At 38.1% G+C, this 23,032-nt stretch overlaps 1 protein-coding gene across 2 annotated transcripts in view; it reads left to right on the top strand.

Annotated features, from left to right (window-relative positions):
- LOC106088029 (uncharacterized) overlaps positions 1-23,032 on the top strand; it is a 121,526-nt gene that overhangs the window by 47,635 nt on the left and 50,859 nt on the right. The gene's annotated exons all lie outside the window — the stretch shown is intronic.

Here is a 23,032-nt window from a genome sequence, read left to right as displayed (position 1 = left end):
TATAATGGAGGAAAAAGCTGGAAAATAATAATTATATTAATATTTTCCATTACTGCTAGCAGTTATATTGCAAATGCGAACTTTGCAATATGGAGATATTGTAGGTCTTGCTTTGGCAAAGACCAAAACACGGCGAGTAGGACAAGTAATGTTATTTTAAAGGCATCTGTATTAATTATTTCCCAATTTTAGAAAGTTTTGTAACAACCTTTTGGAATCCCGTTGCCAATGATAATAAACAATGTAGGCGGCTAAGTTATGCCGCACGCAAGTTGGTTACCAAAACGCAAATGAATTTACAATTACTGACATCGGTCTTTGCTCAATGAAACGTCAAAATATGCTGTGCTGTCAAAAATCTTACTAGCCCCTGGGCTACTCAAAAATTATTCATTACACTTAACGTCATATTTGTACTATTTTACTACAACTTTGCTACCATTCGACACACAGCCTAAATGGCATTTCATGAATATTTTCGTCAGCCTAAGCTTACGGTGCCCGTATAAGTAACATTAATGGGTACAAAATATCAGCAAACTTACGCCACCAAGTACAAGTAAATGTTGATTTCACATTCTTATGATTCACATATGTATATACCCAATACGTACATCTAAATTTAAGATATAACTTTTATTTGCGCCCTATTATCTAGGAAAAAGTCAATGAACGAAATCGTTGGTGGACACTTTGAAGAAGTAAGGCAGGGAAAGCAGTATTTTGCATTATATGTTGGGTTCATATCTCTATCATGTTAAAACAAATATCACTTTGTTTTTATGTCCATATATACCCAACAACATAAACGATTGTCTTGAAATGTTTATAGTGAAGAATGATTCTATGTTGAAAAAAGGGGATATACGGATGGAAGCCTTAGGGTTTTAGAAGTAGAGTACGAACCTAGCATTAAAATTTGGAATCAAGTTTCAGAGGGTCTTGACCCCAAAACGCCTTAACGGACATCTAACTTAATGATGACAATTTTGGGTTTAAATTCGAGATATTTGAGAGTAGAGCACGAATTTGATATCCATATTTTGGGTCAAGTATTTGGCCGCCAATCTGTGTATCAAATAAAAGGATTTTAAGAGTAGAGAACGAACTGGCATTATCCATATAAGGTCAACAATTATCTGAGCGCCCATTTCTCTTTTAAAAGGACCTTTAATCCTATCATAACTTTACTGGTCTTAAATGAAAGTCATTTAGAAGAGAGGACATAAACCTGTTAGGCCAAGTATCAGTTCGGCTCAAACAAAACAAGAAAAAACAAAAAAAAAAAAAAAAAAAAAACATGCGGCTACAGGATAACGTATAGCCTTATGAAATGAAACATAATTAAGAGTGGATTACGAACTTTACATAGAAGTATAACGTTACGCAATACGAATTCAGTGATTAAACGATAAGTCATAGAACGGTGAAAGAATGTAGGCCCAGAAGAACTCATGAAGCCACGAAAATATTGCCGTTTTTTATACTCTCCACCATAGGGGCATACTACCTTCGCTATTCCGTGTGTATCACCTCGAAATATTGACCTTGGACCCTATAAAGTATATATATTCTTAATCGTCTTAACATTTTAAGATCGACCTAGCCATGTCCGTCCGTCCATCTGTCTGTAGAAACTTTCGAAAGAGTAAATTTTACACAAACACTTCCTATTAGTGTAGGTCGGTTGGGATTGTAAACAGGCCATATTGGTCCATATTTAGATATAGCACCCATATAAACCGATCTTTAAATTATACTCTTGAACGTCTAAAGGGCGCAATTCGTTTCCGATTTTGGTGAAATTTTACACAATGACTTCTCTAACAATCTGCAACTTATGTGCCAAGTGTGGTTGAAATCGGCTAAAACCCTGATATGGCAATTCCTATCGGATTTGGCTGACATTTTGTTCTATGACGTCTTCTATAACATTTAAAGGATGTACCAAGTATGGTTTGAATCGATCTTAAATCTGATATAGCTCCCATATAAACCAATCTCCCGAGTTGACTTCTTGAGCTTCTAGGGGACGTAATTCTTATTCCATTTTGCACAACGACTTCTTCTATGCCCTCTAATAAACGTGCCAAATATGGCCCGAATCGGTCCTTAACCTGAAATAGCTCCTATGCAAACCTATCTCCCCATTTTACATGATAGTCTCTCTAGGGCGCAATTCTTATACGATTTGGTTGAAATTTTGCACAATCAAATCTACTATTGTCTTTAACATACAAACCAAGTAAGGCCCGCCGAGTTTTCTAACCTGACATAGTTCCAATAACATAGCAATTCTTATCCATCATCTGTTGATTGCCTACAAAGAGATACTGGGCAAAGAACTTGGAAAATGCAATCCATGGTGCAGGGTATATAAGATTCGGCCCGGCCGAAATCAACACACTTTAACTTGTTTTAAATTACTGCCTTCCAATTTCTATGAGACTTTTACTAAAAAATTTCTCTGAGTGTAATTTAGTTGCAATATTGTACAGAAACCATTGAAGTCAATGTGCAACTACCAAACCTAGAAGGTAAGACTAGAAAAATAAAGAAACGTTTGTTCTGTGTATTGTGCAGAAGGACACAGCAGATTGTGCGTGGGTGGGCTTGTTTAATGTTCCGTTAAGGAACATTAATTTATCGTGGGAATCAACCTGCTATTAACAAATTTAGATTTCTCGTGCACTTTAAAGGTAATTTGGAATATATGGCAACATTACGCAACAATCAGTGTTCGCGTACTCAAAAATTTACACAGAAGATTTACGTAGACGACCAATCGGTATATATGGGAGCTATATCAGATGACAGACCGATTTGGTCCATAATTGGCGCGATTTTTGGAAGTTCTAACAGAATACTTCATGCTTTGAGCTCAAGACGTCACCTTGATGAACCACTTTATATGCGATGCAAGTCCGAGCTGATATGGCGTATTTGCAAATATCAACGATCTACATGAATATGAAAAATGTGGTTAAGTTTTACGCGTACGATCTCTATCGAAATTTCCACAGATGAACGAGCAGGGGGAAGATCTAGAATGTCGATCTTGAAATTCTAGATCGACTTAGAATGTCTAGACGGTAAAGAATACATTCCCAGATATTTCGAGGTGTTACAAACGGAATGACTATGAGAAGAACCCATTCTTCAGAAGCATATAACAGCACAGGTGGTATCAGGTTCTATGGTGAAATTTTCTTTCGAGTTGTGGTAGTAGTTTCTAACTACCCACTTAGAGATCTCGCCATCCGCGCCGAATACGGTCGAGACCAGACCATATTTGGAAATCTTCCGATTTGAGATATTGGCCCCATTAAAGGCGCATTTGTTCTCCGGGTTTGCTCAAATTTGGAATTGTTACTAAGTCCAGATGCGACCATATGTGAAACATTGTTTGGTATTGGTCAGATTTGAGTGGAATTTTGAATAGTAATCATAATCATGTGCATCTTTGAGCATAAAACAAATCTGATTCGTATGTCGTTGGTGGTAGGATTATGTTCTTCGTGACAATTACATGGCCAAAGGCAATGTTATCAGATTTGTGAAAGATAGTCATATTTGTAAATCGGCATACCTATCATTGGTCTCCATTATTTTCATTTCGTCAGTCTCAGATATCTCATTAAGATAGTTACTTCCATTTTTTAATGGTTCCTTTTAGTGAATGGTTTTTTAAATTGATTTCCTCAACACAAATGGAGTTTTCCCTTTGCACAAACAAAAAAATGGTCGGACAACTCGAATTGCTTTCTAGGAAACAATAGTGGAATTGTATCAAAAAATAATCGTTTTGCCCTTACTCTTGCAGCATCTTCGCTTTCGCTTTCGCCTACTCCACATGCCATTTTAGTTGTGTTTTCTTTCATCCTCTGTTAAAGATGGACAATGTAGGGACCATAAGTTGTTGTGGCTGTTTCTGTTTCTGTTGCCATTTCTGCTTGCTCTTTCGCTGATTGGGGCCAAAGATGCCATCACATTTAAGATCCCGAAAAGAGCAACCACGAGGCGGAGAGGGAGAGTGAGGGTAAGAATACTCAGGGCAGCTTGTTGGGCTCATTCTCTTTTTTGGGGGTAGCTTTGTAATTTGTTTGCTTTGCAGTAATTACAACTGAAAGGACAAATAATAATGACTTCAATGGGCCAAGTCGAGTTAAGACAAGCAAGTCAATATTTGGACATGGCTCAATTTGTTACAACAACACTCTGCACGCCCCCCTTGCCTGCGAGGGGAGACGAGTACAATGGTCATTGTAGAAGGATTTGTTGGCTAAATGAAAGGATTATCAATGTGAATGAGTGAGTACATGTACGTGTGTGAAGGCACATGCATACACAGCAGATTTGACAGGTTTGAAGTTCGTTTTGGTGTAGTTCCTTCCTTCCTTCGATTGTGGGATGTTTGAAATGAAAAGCGCAAGACACAGATATGGGAGACAAGAATTCTATGGATGTGCGTTGCGGTTGTGGGTAACGAACAAAAGCAAACCATACATCAAATATTAACAAAGGAACATGCGAGCTCAGAAGCATCTTCTATGGAACAGGCCATGGGCACGCGCTTGGCAACGTGTCGCTTCAGAGACACATAAGCAATACAAATATCACTCATACGTCACTTTAATTTCCAAAAAAGTCCTTCAAAAGCCTTCAATTGTTAACATGTTTGGCTCTTTTCGTGTACGAATGGCTTGAATGAATGGCAAGGCAGGTACCTTTTTGTGCCGCTTCCATTCACAGTTCCATAAATCATTGAGACGATTGTTGTGGCAGACATATCCATTCTTTGCATTCCTCTGTTTTCCTCGGTTTTTTCGTCTGCTGAAAGGGAAGCCAGCATAAAAAACCCTTTTGTTAAAAATTGAGATTTACGCTGTGGTCCCATTTCACTCTGCCGCAAGTTGGTGCGATTGACAAAAAGAAGCGATGTGCTTGGTTAAGTGTCTCCATGGGCGAAACGCTACAACGCATTCATCTTGGCTAAGTCATCAATTATGCTGCTTAAGTCGATTCCTCAATAACACTCTGCCATCAAACTGAACTCCCCCGCCGCTTTCCAGTGCGTGATTGTCGTCTCATCCATAATGTCCACCCCTTCGACGACTTCCTCAAGGAAACGATTCATTGGAGTTGTCGTTCGTTTTACAGTGAATAAAAACGTCAATTGGAATTGGCCATAGTCAATCATTTCTGCCAGTAACAGTAGATGAAGATAAATGGACAGATAAAGTGTGGTTCAGGTATCGTTATCGAATTGTAATATCCCAGCAGGCTGCAATCACCTCAACCCCTAGGGCAAGAGTTTGCAAACTTAAGCTACGTTTACATAAGCCGCTCAAACGTGTTTGATATAGATCAATTGGAACAATGTGGAATATGTTGTAGGTCAGAAAAGGATTATGATACTGATATTAGGGAGTTACGTATTACGTAGAGAAAGAAAAATGTACACTTCCAACTTTTGGTTGTTATATTTCGGTTAAACTCAATGATTCGGCCAAACTAAAGGAACCTCTTCTTTCATAGTCCGAGCCCGAACGCCGACCCTCTGGGCGACTGCTCTTTGGGGAAGAAGTTTTTGTATGGTATTTGTTTTGGTTTTGTATTTGTATGGTTTTGTATGCTATGCCATGTCAACATGACATATTGCCGCACTGCAGAATATTTTTTCTGATGTTCTCGACGGGATTCGAACTCAGTCATTCAGCGTCATAAGCGAACGCGGTATCCTCTGCGTTACGGTGGCCTCCTATCGTTGACTTAAACTTAAATGTGAGCAGTTTGGCCCCCTGTGTCTAAGTGGATGGTCGTGGGAAAGGTAGCAAGATTTCGGTTAAACAGCTGGCTTGATAGAAAGTATATTGTATATTGAAGTATATTGTATATTGAAAAGTATATTGAAAAATGGCTGAAATCTTTAATTCATTTGCATTATGATACCTAAACGAAAGGTTTTAGAGAGTAAATTTCAAGTATGTAAAGTGAAGGCTTACAAACAACTAGCTGGACAGGGCTTTAAAAATTCTTGTTTACTAACAAAAATGGAAAATTTTGAAAAATCGTCTAAAAGTGCAAGCGTGGCAGGCAAATAAAAGCAAGGAAAACGAACTTAAAATTAATGGTACATTAACGGGACCAATATTTGCACTTCTACGGCTGGTGGGCACAAATCTTAACAACAACAATTTATTACAAATATGAAACAGATTAGCTTACATAAGGCGCGCTCCCTTTTCGGCCTAGACACGAAGCCTGTTGAAATTGTAAAAATCGGATCAGATTTGGATATAGCTCCCATATATATGTTCGTCCAATTTTCAGTAATAATGCATTTGTTAACCGATTCCCTAGAAATTTGGTAAGAAGGATTTTTTATGACTATCGACATTACTGGTGAATTTCATAGAAATCGATTCAGATTTCGATATAGCTCTGAGAAGTTTGCTTGAAATCGGTTCAGATTTGGATATATATATGCTCCTCTGATTTGCAGAAATAATGCAATAAAATGGTCATTTGTTAACCGATTCTCTCGAAATTTTTTATGACTCTCAACATTACTGGTGAATTTCAAAGAAATCGGTTCAGATTTAGATATAGCTCTCATATATATATATAGCCCGATTTTCACTCCAAGAGCCATTGAAAGCGCATTTATTGATCAATCTTTCCAAAATGTTGTACAACGCCTTCCTCAAAGACTACCACAATATATGAGAAGTTTGCTTGAAATCGGTTCATATTTAGATACAGCTCCCATATATATGTTCGTCCGATTTGCAGTAATAATGCATTATCATAATCCATTCTCTTGAAATTTGGCGGGTCGGATTTTCTTATGACTCTCGAAATTACTGGTCAATTTCATTGAAATCGGTCCAGATTTAGATATAGCTCTCATTTATATATATCGCCCGATTTTCATTCCTAAAACCATTGCAATCGCATTTATTAACCAATCTTCCTAAAACTTTGTACAACGCCTTGCTCAGTTCAGAATTAGATATAGCTTCTATATATATATGTTTGTCTGATTTTTGGCAATTTCCAATAATGTTGTCATTTGTCAACCGTAGTTATTACAGTTTGAACATGTTTGCTCGCCAGTTCAGAATTGGATATAGCTCCCACATTGTACTTGTGGGCTAGGTGTAGTGTATTATACAGTCGGCACCGCCCGACTTTTGCCCTTCCTTACTGGTTTAAAATCACTTACTTGTCGCCATTCAGTTCCAAAAAAAACTTGAATACTCTTTGCTGGGGCAGCTATGTCCGATTCGGAGAGTGAGTGACTACCATTCTTTCTCACAGCTTGTCACTCAGCTTAGTGAAACAGGCCCTAAGTATACGAACTATTGCATTTTTATAAAAACCAAAAAAAAAAAATTATATTGGGTTGTAGCCGCCCGCCCAAGACAAAATGTCTAGTTACTAAAATGATGGGAGCTATATCAAAACATGGACCGATTTTGCCCACTTACAATCTCAGTATTTGTGCAAATTCCTAGCTTCATTTGTTCGAAAGTTAGCGGGTTTCGATAGATAGACAGACGGACGGACACGGCTAAATCCAACAGACTGTCATGGCTAAATCGACTTAGAATTCCAAGACGATAAAGAATATATGTACTTTATTGATTCTTAGATCAATATTTCGATGAGTAACAAACGGAATGTAAACCCTTTACCCGTCCTATGGTGGAGGGTATACAAAGATATTAAATTGACTAAATTGTTTCGTCCTTTTAAACAACACAAATTATAAATACTATTTTACAATTTTCCATCTAGTGAAGGTAAACTGGGTGCGCCCAGGTAAGCACGCTTGTATATCGCATCGAACGATTGGGTTATATCCTGGTGAAAACACAGAAAATCCTCTTTTTTGAGGTGGTTATTCTTTACTAATGCTAGCTCTTTTTCAACTATGCAAAAACTCTTTAAGGACAGAAGAGATATTTTGTTACTGATCTAAATCTTGAATAGGGTGGCACTCATTGATTATATTGTTCTCTCCGACATAGGATGGGTGTATGCTTACATCGTCATTCCGTTTGTAATACATCGAAATATTGATCTGAGACCACATAAAGTATATAAAATCTTGGTCGTCTTGAAATTCCAAGTCGATTTAGCCATGACCGTCCGATGTAAGGTATAGGGGAGTAGAGCAAAAATTTGACATTCCCACACTTTATTGAAGAACAGGGGCAAACTTTTCACATATCAATGAGTGCTGTCCGATTCAAGTGTAAGCTCAATGATACAGGACCTCTTTTTATAGCAGATATAGAGTCCCAACGGCGTCCCGCAGTGCGACATCTCTATGGGGAGATGTTTTTAAATGACTTCTGTGCATGGCATAGTACCTCACAAATGTAGTCAACATTAGAAGGGGATAACCACCACTTAACTTTTTTACAATGTTCTCGCCAGGATTTGAACCCAAGCGTTTAGCATCATTGGCGGACTTCAATGCGCTTCAATGACACGAATTCGATATTCACATTCGGGGCGAAATGCCCCATCTTAAAACTATACCAAAACAGGACTTATATATCGACCATTGCAACAAATAAAAGGTACAAGAGCGTTAAAGAAGGCGCTGCTGACCGGCCCTGGTACGGCTAGTCTCCTTTAAAAACCGATCGCCCTATTGCACTTCTTAAGCCCACAGAGCCCTCTGTGTACTAGTCCGAAATTTTGCACAACGACTCCTTCTAGGACCTTCAACATACGTGTCAAATATGATCTGAATCGGTCCATAACCTGATACAGCTCCCATATAAAGCGACCTCCCGAGTTTACTTCTTGAGCTTCTTATTCAATTGTGCTGAAATTGTGCATAACGACTTCCGCTATCGTCTTCATTATCCAAACAAAGTATGGCCCGAATCGGTTCATAACCTGATAAAGCTCCAATAGCATAGCAATTCTTATTTTTATACCAACCACTGAAGGATGGGGGAATATTCATTTTGTCATTCCGTTTGCAACACATCGAAATATCCATTTCCGACCCTATAAAGTATATATATTCTTGATCAGACATGTCCGTCCGTCTGTCCGTCTGTCTGTTGAAATCACGCTACAGTCTTTCAAAATAGAGATATTGAGCTGAAATTTTGCTAAGGTTCTTTTTTTGTCCGGCCGAACTTAACGACTTTTTACTTGTTATCCTTTGTTTGTCCTTAAAGAGATATCGGGCAAAGGCCCTTACAAATGACATCCATTGTGGAGGGCACAAAAGATTCGGCCCGGCCAAACTAAGCACGCTTGTACTTGTTTTGTTCCATACACCTAATGTTGCGGCACAACCTGCCTTTCTGTGAGAATAACCTGAGTTTCGAAATACCATTCCATAGTTAGGACATATTGTGTAGTTTGCTTGGTAGAATAAATTGCGGTTAATGTACTTTCTGTTGTTGTTTTTTTGTTTTACCTCTCAAATATCAAGTTTTTAAAATGTATCCATTCACTAGTCACCGTGGCATACAAATACATCAACAACATTATTTTTATGCCATTGTTTATCGCTGCGTTGCTTAAATACCACCCATAAGGTGTGAAGGTATTGCCAGGTTATGCCACCGGCTATACAAACACACGCGTCCTGCTACACCTCGAATGGTTGTTTTGTCTGGAGCTATTCACAGTTTTTGCTCTTGCATAAAATAGTCAATTTTCCCTTTGTCCATATTAAAAATTAATCGTGATAGACTTTATCTAGGAAGCGTGTGATTAATGGAGATCGGAATTAGACATTGGGAAAACAGCAACAACAACCGACAGCTGCCTGTGACTTGGCAGAGCCTAGAAATACAGGTGACTATACAATGCTAATGTCGACGACAATTGAAAGTGTTTTCGCCCATTCGCCTCCTCAATGGGAAAGCATGCCAAGGTTCTCCCCCTCCCCCGTCACAAAGGACCCCATGGTTTATTATTTTTGAAAATGTTTACGTACGACTTACACAAATGTCTTATGTCTTCGTATGAATGTATGCATGTGCCCAGCGACAATAACAAAATCGTTGTGAAACGCAGCAATGTGAGTAAGGCTATTATCCTTTGCTTTCATCCATGCCTGGTTGGGGGCTGGCGGCAGGCGTAGGTGGGCGTCTGATAGGTAGATAAGTTGTTGGCAGTACAGTTCGAAATGTTCCAGTGTTGTAAGGTGTAATTTACCATCGCTTGTTGGTTGCTATTCCAAGGTGAAGGCGACTCTACAGTGTTTGATTGTTTAGCGCCACCATCAGCCTGGATGTGAGCGTAGTTGAAAGTGCGGGTGGCTTCGTAGTTCCTATGGTCATTTCCTTGGCACGATGATATGAGTGCTGAACGCTTACTTGTGGGTGAAATTACAAGTTCTTTGTATTCGCACACTCGATGGAGGACGAAGCATGCAAGTACAAAATCAAGGCCATTGCAATTATTTGAATATCGATTGCACAGCAAATGCTGTGTTGTGGCCACTGTCCGATAGGCGGTTGGCCCTTACTGTGTGCACACACAGACGCCATGGGCAAGGACGTTCTTCGTTAATCCTTTATGAACTTGATAATGGACTTGTGCACTTCCATTCAAGTATAACTGGCGTTTAAGATTGAGCGATAGGTCATGTATTTATGCTCTTCACGCGCTTGAATCGTTTGGCCTTCATGTGGTATATATGTATGCATGACGTATTTGAAAGCCTCCCAACAAGTATTGGTAAGAGACCTCTACGAGTAGTTGCGTGACCACATGTCTCCAATATGCCTCTAAACATTTTTGTAATTAAGATTTCAAGCTTGCCAAGTATTGCAATACCTCGGACAAAGAAGGCGCCTCTTAACACCTTTGAAATTTACATCATCAGATCAAAAGAATCCGCTTACCAAACACTAATTGCCACTCAGAAGAGTTCAGTATTGTTTGTGATTCGAAATTTTTACAGCCTATTTAATTCACCTAAATATTTACTTTGGCATAGACTTGTCGATTGGAGCGAATATCTTTCAATAATTTTATTGACATAAATTTATTGATTTTGGGTCAATACTGCGTTAAACTGAAACATGCACGTGAATATTAAACAAGTAGAAAGACACTCGCCCTTAGTCAAGGTTGTCAAAGGCGTAGTCGTCACTTTTACAAAGGATTTTATGGTTACATTTTGAATGTAACGTTAGTCAAATTCGACTTTTAAATTTGGCGAAATCAATGGATCGGAATTTCCATTACACCGGGTTGTAAAAAGAGCATGGTGAATACTACAAACCATAAACTGAAGTAAGAAGTTGACTTGAGATGGTACCGCTGACCCCATTGCTTTGAAAATAACAAAATGCACGCCTTTGTTCATGTTTTACATAAATAAATAGTGGTCAAATTCTTGCAAAGGAGGCAGTCATATCCAAATATCAGCAGATTCGGATGAAAAAGAATTCGGGTAAAAGCTCATCAGGAAGATCGGTTTATATGGCAAAGATATGACATGATTCTAAATTTTACCAAAATCGGATAAAAAATATTCCATTATGAAATTTCGAAGCCTGGCGTTCAGCGTCATAGGCGGACATTGCGCTACGGTGGCCTTCCGACCGATGGCGAATATGTTGGCTGTTATATAATTTAAGTCGTTTCAGCGTCGTTTTGGTAACTGCCTTCTTAAAGTATTCGTATATATTGGGTTGCCCAAAAAGTAATTGCGGATTTTTTAAAAGAAAGTAAATGCATTTTAATAAAACTTAGAATGAACTTTAATCAAATATACTTTTTTACACTTTTTTAAAAGTGTAAAAGTAACAGCTGATAACTGCCAGAAGAAAGAATGTAATTACAGAGTCACAAGCTGTGAAAAAATTTGTCAACGCCGACCATATGAAAAATCCGCAATTACGTTTTGGGCAACCCAATATTTGGAGCTGCTTGTGACGAATTCTTTTCATCAGAAGAACATAACGATCCAAACCAAACCAAACTAAACAAAAATGCAAATTTTGCCCATGAACATTCCACTAAGGTACAGGGGCAAACTTCTCACATATCATGAGTGCAGTCCGATTCAAGTTTAAGCTCAATGATAAGGGTCCTCCTTTTTATTGCAGAGTCCGAACGGCGTGCCGCAGTGCAAAACCTCTTTGGAGAGAAGTTTTACATGGCATAGTACCTCACAAATGTTGCCAGCATTAGGAGGGGAAAACCACCGCTGACAATTGTTTCTGATGGTCTCGCCAAGATTCGAAGCCAGGCGTTCTGCGTCATAGGCGGACATGCTAACCTCTGCGCTACGGTGGCCTCCGGATTTGTACATTTGTTTGCAACGCTAAGAAGGAGAAGAGCTAGACCCATCAATAAGTTTACGGATCGGAAGAATTACCTCCTGATTCGATTTAGCTATGTCCGTCTGTCCGACTGTCCGTCTGTCTGTCTGTCCATGTATTCTTGTAATCAAGGTACAGGTCGCATTTGTTGTCAGATTTTCACAAAATTTTGCATAAGTGTCTCTTTTGGTCCAGGGAACAAACGCTATTGATTTTGAAAAAATCGGTCCAGATTTAGATATATCATTTCTATTGATATTTTCTGAATGACACTTGAAAATAGTGTAGATTATAATACACTTCGCCATAGAAGTGTTATATGAAATTAAACGTTTTAGCATAAGTTCAGCCGGTACGAACTCTGGATACCCTGTTGAAACTATGACATATTTATACATGAATATTTAGTTTACGTGGTTTCTAGGCCTCTGCGGCTTTCTAAGTCATAGACCTATCAGAGACCTATCAAAGGCATAAATGTAGATTTTTTTTCACACTTCAACCTAATCGAACTTTGCTATAAAGTTCGAAAATTAAATCGATCCATTTATCTATGATATTTGATATTTACATATATATATATATATCTATCAATATCTCTATCTTTTTTATCCACCACTTATCTAGATTTATATAATAGTATATCGAGTTGCACCACTTTCTCCCATTTAAGCTAAATAGAGAGAGAAAAGGCCCGTAATTTATAAGTCCCAGAAGTCAATCCGGGATATTGCTTTCTACTGCAGCTATACCGAGGCAGAAAGTGTTTAGTTTAAGTGGAATTGTGAGACGGATGGTTAGTAGGACGAACGGACAGACAGATAGGCGGACGGATATGTGTACATTTTCTCTAAATTCAATGACTTTATGGATTTTTCGATATGTTGTGAACGGATTCAAAGTTAACATGGGGGTATATTCCTTTCCTGTGGTAATGGGACTTAATATTACTTAAATTTCTTAAAAAGCAAAAGTGCAAAGCTGTGTACAGGTAACAATACTTCATGGCAGATTTTCTTTCCATCTGCTTTTCGTTATTATATGTTTACGAAGGAATGAAGTGAAAAGTCAATATTATTTGTACAAGTATCAGATAGAAGATAAATGTGTTGACTGCGCCACGTTCTGTTCGCCACTGTATATTTTACAATTTGTTCAAATTAGGGCAATATTTCAATATTGGTGGAAAAGGTGGCGTTGGAGTCTCCGCTATTTTCGTTACACCAAACAGCTGGTAAAATTCTGTGACGCGTTTCACAACTGATAATGGCTGAAATCGGTAGGCCGACATCCGTAACGTGTCGAATTCACGATTACTATTGACAATGACCTATCTATCGCAAATACACGGGCCTCCCCAATTGCCGTGTAGTCTAATACAACTTGTTTTACTCTGCTCTGACACACCACCACTGGCTATCAATCAGATTCAATGCCAAAGGAGATTCACACAGCATAAAAATGTTGGTCTGGGCGTGTATTGCCTCTTAAAAGAATGAAACGGCCACCTGTTGGATGGTATTCAAGCTCTCCCCGTTGGCCATCATTGCCAGCATCATCATCACTATGAGCTACTATGGAAATAATGAGGACGTGTGTTGGGGGGAACACAAATTATTTTTTAACTGTTGTTAGTAGCACTTTATCCGCGACAGCGTGAAAATAGAGTCGGAGCAATTTAATGTGATACTCGCTCGTTCCCTGGTTGGTTAAAGCACATTACCAAGCAGACATGGGTGTGGGGGGAGTGGTTTGGGAGCGGAACACAGTGAATTAAATACTGACGCATTGCTTCAATTGAAAGAGCCTGACGGAGAGGAGACGAAATACATGTAAATGTTGAATAAAATAGGATGCTGGATAAAGCCGCTGCTCTCCTATGAAATTTGAATAATGTCTGGTATTTGTTTTTAGGCCGAAACTAAGCGCTGGGTTGTGGGTGGGCATTCATAAACCAGAATAAATATACCAGAACGGTGAAAAAAGACAAGAGTACATGCTTGGTTGCAAATAGCAAAAATTACGATCTTAACTCCCCACTGGGAATGCCATCCACTCGTCAGTCCCTACCAAGTATGGCAAGGGCGCTGCCATTGTCTCCCCCCATTGTCCATACCAGAGGAGAGGGCGATTGCGACAGCGTCAGCATATGGTCGTTTTAGGGCACCACTCCTCGATGTACTACTCTTGGGGCTTCTTTATGTTGTTGAAAGAATTTCACCCTTAAAAAATGCTTAAGTGACAGGATATTAAATGATAACGACGAAGATGGAATAACGCAGGACATCATCGCCCATTCCAGCCTGTTGTTGGCATCCATTTTGTGCCTGCTAAAGTGATTCCATCTACTGCAGAGCCTAAGAGCCCACGATGAGTTATTGTTGCAACCGAACTCCCCCTCGTCGGAAGATATGCCTGACGAAGGGAAAATTTACATAAACTTTTGGCGGTGGAGCATCCCCGTAACAAAAATGCTAAACTTTTTTCTATCAAAACGAGCCCAAGCAGGTGGCTTTTGGCATGAGCTAAAGGTAATTGTCGAACATTTTCGTTGATTTAATTTGATACATGCAGGACATGCAGGGCATGGCAACAGTTGCACCTGCTGTTAAAGTCGAGCTGAAAGGGCAACATTTAAACGGTGGCAATCAGAAAAACGTTAGCAGAGGCCAGCAGGTATGTTAATGGTAAAGAGTTCAGTCGGTTTATTTTTTGATCTACCCTCGGTTTTTTCGTATTTGTTCCGATATATATTTAGCCATGGCCCTGGCATTTGTCACAATTATTCCATGGCTTTGTGAGTGACATCACTTTAAAAATAGACAATTACATGTCCGTCTGGCTGTTGTGCAACGTTGCCTGCCACTTGAGATGTTTCGGGTAGAGATTCCATTCATATGTTCGAATAACGAGTTATGGCGCATGATATTCATGGCATGTATTGAACCACTTTGGCTTTTTTGGCCATGTTTTGAATTTGTAAGGATTCTGCAAACATCCAACATTCAGCACATATGTACAACGTTTGTGTATGCATGATTAATTTATAATGGGTCTAGAGTCGTTTCATTCCAGCCTGCCAATAAACAAAGAATTATTCAATGATGAGGGTACGAGTATGCGACACAGAGCAAAGTTTTGCCTCCTGGCGACACAAGGGCCAAATTTCTTGACAACTCAAGTTGTATTTGTATGCTGTGCCGAATATGCCTAAACGCGTACTAGAAGAGCAACACAAGAGTTAATTGAAGTTAGGAGTTATAATATGTTTTCTGGAAAAAATCAATTTTTTTTTAAAGTTATCTCACTCTTCATGTACATTCGCGAAATATTCGTTCTTCTGATGTCGTTGCTTCGTCTTTATTATTTTGCCCACCCTTTAATCCGTCCCCTTCTTATTCCTATGGCCTTCTCGTGCTTACTACAGCGAGTTTATTACAATTTCGACGACTACTTTCTCTTTTGTCCACCCGCACTCATTTCTACAGCTTTCTATGAATTTTGTAAATAATTTCATTTCGAGTCTAATGTAATTTTTGCATACAATAACAAGTCCATGAGTTGCGGCTATTGATAACGATCTTAAGTACACGCAAAAATATATAACGTTTTGAATATCTTTGCGATTATCAAATCTGTTTTATTGTGGTTGTACTCTATTTAAGTGGAGGCCACCGTAGCGCAGAGGTTAGCATGTCCGCCTATGACGCTGAACGCCTGGGTTCGAATCCTGGCGAGACCATCAGAAAAAACTTTCAACGGTGTTTTTCCCCTCCTAATGCTGGCAACATTTGTGAAGTACTATGCCATGTAAAACTTCTCTCCAAAGAGGTTTTGCACATCGGCACGCCGTTCGGACTCGGCTATAAAAAGGAGGCCCCTTATCATTGAGCTAAAAACTTGGATCGGACTGCACTCATTGATATGTGAGAAGTTTGCCCCAGTTCCTTAGTGGAATGTTCATGGTCAAAATTTGCAATTTTTACTCTATTTAAGTGTAACTGTGTAATATTTCCCTACACTATTAAGCGTTAAGGTCGATACTACATTCGCTTTTCACGATATTTTTGCCCGATAACTTTTTTTAAATAATGGATTTTTAATCGAAAACACTCGCTGACATCACCTCATTAATAATGTTCAAATTTTAATAAAATTATTATTTTATCATTGATCTTTGTGTGGTGTTTCAAAGAAATAGCGAAAAACATGGGTTCTCAACGGTGAAAACGAACATAGTACCAGCCATTAGTCGTGAATTTGCCACTTTCTGATGTAAAAATTACTTTGGTTATGCTAAAACTTTTAGGATCTTTGCTCTTGGTAAGGAATGACTCTATTACGCGAAAATTCTAAAATTATTTTAAGCCAAAGATGTTTCTTACAGCAGGTTTTGTTACACGAAAAGATGATTCGTTTGATTTGTTTACCCATTGTGTCTCCTCACAATTTATGGTTTTTATAACATAGTAAATTTTTATTTTTTGTCTCTCCTGCACAACATAGCAATCTTCTTTTTATATATAAAAATCAATTTGTGTTTGTTTGAAGGTTTGTTTGTTTGTGTGTGTGAGTGTGTTGTTTGTTATAGACTCAGAAACGGCTGAACCGATTTTCTTGAACTCTTCACTGATGATGCATAATGACGCCGTGGTGAAAATAGGGTACCACATTTTTTGATATCTGAAGGGGGAGCGGACCCTCCCCCTTACCCTAATTTTCAGAAACGCCAGATCTCGGATATGAGTGTTGCGATTTAAGCGAAATTTTGTGTGCTCTCTTATAGTAACCCACCCTAACCGCCCTAACCGCCCTAACCCAAAACCTACCAAATATGTATATTCACCAATCACGACAATATGGGACTCAAATGAAGGGTATTTAAGATAAGAAAACGTATCTGATATCCAATTGTCGGACTAAGAGTTTAAGGAACCCCCCAACCCCCAAAACACCTCTAAATAGGACATATTTAGTGACCATGGTAATATGAGACTCAAATGAAAGCTATTTGCGAGTAAAATACGAATCTGATATCCAAATTTGTGACAAAGTTTCTGGAGGTCCACCCCTTTCACAAAACACCCCTCAAACAGAACTTATTTACTGACCATGGCAATATGGGGCTTAAATAAAAGGTATTTGAGTGTAGAATACGAGTCTGATATCCAGATGTGGGGGCAAGTGTTTGGAAGAACATACCCATGTGGGACTCAAAAGAGAGGTCTTTGGAAGTAAAGCACGAATCTAATATCAGTGTTCGGAAAAGTGTCTATGGGGCCACCCCACCCCATAACACCACCCGAATAGGAAGTATTTGCTGACCATTGGAATAAGAGGCTCAAATAAGAGTAGAACACGCATTTGATATATATTTTCAAAGTCAAGTCACTGAGTGGCCGTCCCATCCCCCAAAACCCCCCGCACAGACGCAAACCGGTCATATATGGTATTTGAGATTAGAAAACGAGTTTGATATCCAATTTTGAGGCCAATGGTAAAATGGGGTTCAAATATATGGGAATAGAGCACTTTGCTGATATATTTTTAGGGCTTAGATCAGTAAACGAATTTGATAACCAATCTTGAGGCCATGTTTTTGGGGGACGCTTCATCCTGTAAACTCCCCTTAAACCAATTGCAATATGCGGTTTAAAAAATGGTATTTGAGAGAAGAGCACGATGTTGATTTTTTTTCAGGCCCAAGTGTCTGGGGGACCATCTCACCCCCGAAAACACCCCTAAATCAGACATCATGAGAATATAGGGCTGAAATAAAGTATTTTAGGAATGGAGTACACCTTACATCCAAACATAAATTCGTAGACCAATACATATCATATGGGATTCAGATAAAGGCATTTATATTGTTAAACTTTTAGTCAAGCGATATACTATTTTCGTAGCATGGTATTTCACTAAAAGGTCTTTAATTGTCAAAAATAAATATTCCAATGAAAATTTTGTTTCATATAAAGTAAAAGAAGGCGCAGCGGAGCGGGCCCCGTCCAGTTGGTAGTCTTATAAATGACAGTGCAGGATGATAAATACAATTACATATCCGGTTGAATATAAGGAGCAAATATGTGATTGACATACAAATGTGGGATTATCTCATATAACAATAACAAAAAATAAAAAAAAAATTATATAAATGATTTGTTGTAATAAAGACATTAATATTATTTAAAAAATTAAAAATAAAAGCTAAAAAACAATATAGTATAAATCAATAAGAATAGAAACATTTTAATAAACTCCAAATTTCACTAAAGGGTTTATAATTAAAGAAAAAATGAAATAAAAGTAAAGATCAGTAAAGAGGAAAAAAAACTATGATCATTTAATAATTTCATTATTTCATAATATCAAAAATTACACCCAGGTATGAAAAATAGTCTTCAAGTTTTTTTTTTTTTTAAATGTATATACATTGTTGATGCATTGCAAATCAAATGGTAGGGCGTTTCAATGAATACAATGTACCTAAAAAATTGTCTCTCAGAAACCAAACACCTCCTCCCAAAAGTTTAAATTCCACTTCCTCTATTGGATCTCGTGAACATAAGATTGCCAAATAGGATATTTCGGTTCCCCTTGGATATTAGTCTTTTCAAGAAATTGTAAGACTCTTATTTTAAACTGTCAGCCTAAATGTATTTGGAGAACTACGTTCTGTCTTCTCCTTAAACCATAACCATAATGTGTTATTCTGTTAAATACTACGTTCATTTTACGGCTACTCAACGAATCGCAATTAGCAAACAGTTCGCAATCATAAAATAAACCAGGCACAAACAAAGTTTTTGCCAGCGGACATCAAATGAATGCGTTAGCCATAAGGCACGAAGTTTCGTCCAACGACAGCGTTAAGGTGATTTGTCCAGCTAAGAGAAATTAAAAAAAAATTACACCTAGATTCTTGGCGATGGAGACGAGCTCTACTTTCTGGTTGTTAACAAGTATATCGATGTCTTGCTGTGAAACAATTCCATTTCTATATGTGATTTAAAATTTCGATTTGGGTGGATTCGAAAGTAAGCCATTTGCCCTAGACCATTCGTTGAGAGAGATAGTATACGCACTGTCTGTCCGTCCATAATAATTTATGTTTATTTGCATAGATCGCAATTTTCATCCGATTATCTGGAACCAATTGTAACTGGGAGAAGTCGGTTCAGATTTATTTATATTTCAGTTATATAAGTGTATCAACCGATTTTCACTTTTAGAGACGTTGTTTGCGCATTTATCAACCGATCTACTCAAAATTTTACACTTATTGATCTGTAGTTATTGCAATTTTACATGGATTTGCCCGAAATACTGTCTTGCATTTTGATTGTAAACAAAGTCTCAACGTTTTTTACAAAATATATTTACTTGTCGAAATTGTCATTTATGGCTAATGAATTATTTTTCTGCGTGTAGAACATTCATTTTAAATATTTTTTCTTTCAACTCCACTTTCATCCAGACACCACATCTCCCGCCAGTGGCTTAGAAGAAAATCCACTTTATTTCCTTTTAATTTAAATCGATTCCAATGCGCCTTGCCGTGGTGACGCTAAAGACGGTTGCCATGAGAAGCAGTCTATGCCGATATGAGTTTTGGTTTATTTTTAGTCATGATTTGAATAGACGGCGTGCTTCCATTCAGCCGTAAGCTCATACACATTGGCATGAAATAGGACATTGCTTCTCATACCACATTTGATTAATTAGCTACATGTCGAGTTCACGCGAAATGTTCACATAACATCATTTGTAACATATGTAGACATGTGTATGCTGGCCAAACATTAGGGGCGAATTAAAAAGCTGTTTTTGCCATCTACTCCGTTGCTTGATGGAGAGTTTCGTAATTTCTCTGCGGGCCGGCGGTGTAGGAATGAAACCTTCGTTTGTAATTACTCGAAACTCTTAATTCTTCGCGATGACTTTTTGATACACTATACAAATTTGAATGAAAGCATAATACACGTATTAAAACTTTATTGTAAGTGATAAGGAAATGTCCCACTGAATGAAATCACCATTTTTTTGTTCCCTAATTTTTTATTAACTAAGAAATCGGGAAAAAATTAGATTTTCAATGCGGAAAGCGCTTTAGCCTCTAATTGTATGGATTAAAATCAACATTTTAATGAACTCTGAAGCAAAATGATACCCTAATGTCTGTCATGAGAGTTCAACCGAAGTTTGTCTTAGAATGTCTTAGCCTCCCGCCGAAGATAAGAGGAAAGTTCCTAGCAAATGCTGGTTCATTATGATTAAAAGTTAATCATATAACGTAAAACCAGAGAATAAATTACAAGTCTACTACCCAATTCATATTTATAAATGAATTCTTATTATAAAAATCAAAGATATATATTTGAAAATCGAGTACACATTATTTTTTCTGGCAGTATTTTGCACATGTTTTTCAGTTTGGTACGGTTGCGGTACGTTTTTTCAGATTTTTCTCTTTAAACGTTTTCATATTTCACCCATTCATTCATAGTCATCTCCTTTGTAATACCTGAAAATATTAATATGCGGCCCTATAAATTATAAATATTCTTAATTCTATTGATCAAGATCGTATCGAATCCCTATACCGGTCGAACGAATAAAGATATCCGCTTGAAATTTTGCACAGTTACTTATTGATGTACATCGTTGGGGGTTGCAAATAGGCAATTTCAATTCAAATTTGGATATAACTCCCATATAATCCGATCTCCCGATTTAGCTGATATTTTGCACTTGGTGTTCCGCTACGACTCCTAACAACCTTGCCATGTATGGTCTAAATTAGTCTTTAACCTGATGTAGCTCTTTAAAACAGGTTTATTTGACAGTTCTACAAAGGAAATCTGTCAAATAAACCTATTTGAAATCTACATTAAGATTTTTTGATTACCGGTGTTAGAGTGTAGTTTTTGAACTACAATAGTATTGTTAAATCAATTATTAGATGATGGATGAAAAGGTTGAAAACATTACTGCAAAACTTGAATCGGCAGATCGGTTTATATGGTAGTTGTATCGTAACTAATCAACACCCAGAAAAATAAATTGCTGCTGCTAAGCAAACACTGTGTGCTGATTTTAAATTGCATTTTTTATCTTCCAAGAAAATTACACTATTTTTTGATGTCTAAATGACTATTGAAGCAATTACAATATGATAATATGCATTGTTGGCAATTTTATGCTAACAATTTAAGTTTTAAGCCATACATATAGTTTTATGGGGCAAAGGAAAGAGGAGAAACGTGTATTCTGCAGAAAGAAACGGAAATGAAAAGACGTGAGTGTGAGCGAATTGAGACTTACAGGTCCCAGAATGTAGTCCGGAATTTCTACCAAAGAATCAAACATCAAACCGATGGCTTTGGTACAGGCACATCCTCCTGCAGAGACAAAGAAAGAAATCTGGTAACTGATACAGATAATGTGCTGAGGATATGGAAATAACATTTTACCAAGCTGCTAGTGTCCAACGATGGCGGCGAAGAGGATACCGAAGAACCAATCCATGATAATGGTATAGAATGTTTACCTTCTAGTCAGGAAGAAGAACAACAAGGCAATAGGAGCCGACGGTTTGCCCGCTGAACTATTTAAGACCGCAGGCGACACACTGATAAGGCGTATGCATCAGCTTGTCTGCGCAATCTGGCTAGAGGAACCCATATCCGATGATTGGAACCTTAGCATACTATGTCCCGTACACAAGAAAGGATACAAGACGGAATGTGCCAACTACAGAGGAATAAGTCTCCTACCCATCGCATACAAGATACTCTCGAGCGTACTGTGTGAAAGATTAAATCCTAAAGTCAATGAGATAATTGGGCACTATCAATGCGGTTTTAGAACTGGTAAATCCAAGATAGACTAAATATTCAACCTGTGGCAAATCCTAGAAAAGACCTGAGAAGGAAAAATCAACACCTACCATCTCTATTGACTACAAAACCGCGTTCGACAGCCATATAGGTAAGGTTAGAAAAGAGGGTGCAGATATTAATATGTCAGTAATCGACAGCCCTATACGTTCAACGGTTTTTCAAGTCATGTCTGAATTTGGTGTCCCTGCAAAATTAATGATACTCTGCAGGATGACAATTGCTGATACACGTTCCTCAGTAATAATAGGAAAGAATCTCCACGGACCATTCAAGGAGACAGCTTATCGTGTGAACTCTTTAATATGCTTCTGGAGAAGGTTATACGAGATGAAGATGTGAATAGATATGGCACACTAATCACAAGAGAACACATGCTACTCGCCTATGGCGACGACATCGACATCATAGGTCGATCACCGGAAGTAGTAAACTGCAGCCTTTGAAAGAATCGAAAGAGAGTCAGTGGAAATGGGTCTGGCAGTTAATGGAGATAAGACGAAATGGATGTTTTCAACTCCCAAAAAGCCTTGCATAACCGAGCAAATAAAGAAAATGGAGAGAGTAAGGCCCCACAACTTTGAGGCAGTCAGTAACGTTATCTACCTCGGCACCGCCGTAACCGAAACGAATGACACCAGTTTTGAAATAAAGCGAAGAATAATACTGGCAAACAGAAGCAACTTTGGCCATCGCTCGACAAACGAAGATTACGCTATGCAAGACAATGATACTACCCGTGTTATTATATTGTTCTGAGGCATGGGTACTTGTGAAAGCAGACAAGGCAGTGCTTGGAATGTTTGAGAGAGA

The sequence above is a fragment of the Stomoxys calcitrans genome, chromosome 2 (assembly GCF_963082655.1).
Source record: "Stomoxys calcitrans chromosome 2, idStoCalc2.1, whole genome shotgun sequence".
NCBI classification, from domain to species: Eukaryota; Metazoa; Arthropoda; class Insecta; order Diptera; family Muscidae; genus Stomoxys; species Stomoxys calcitrans.
This window is presented reverse-complemented; position numbering and strand designations above follow the sequence as displayed.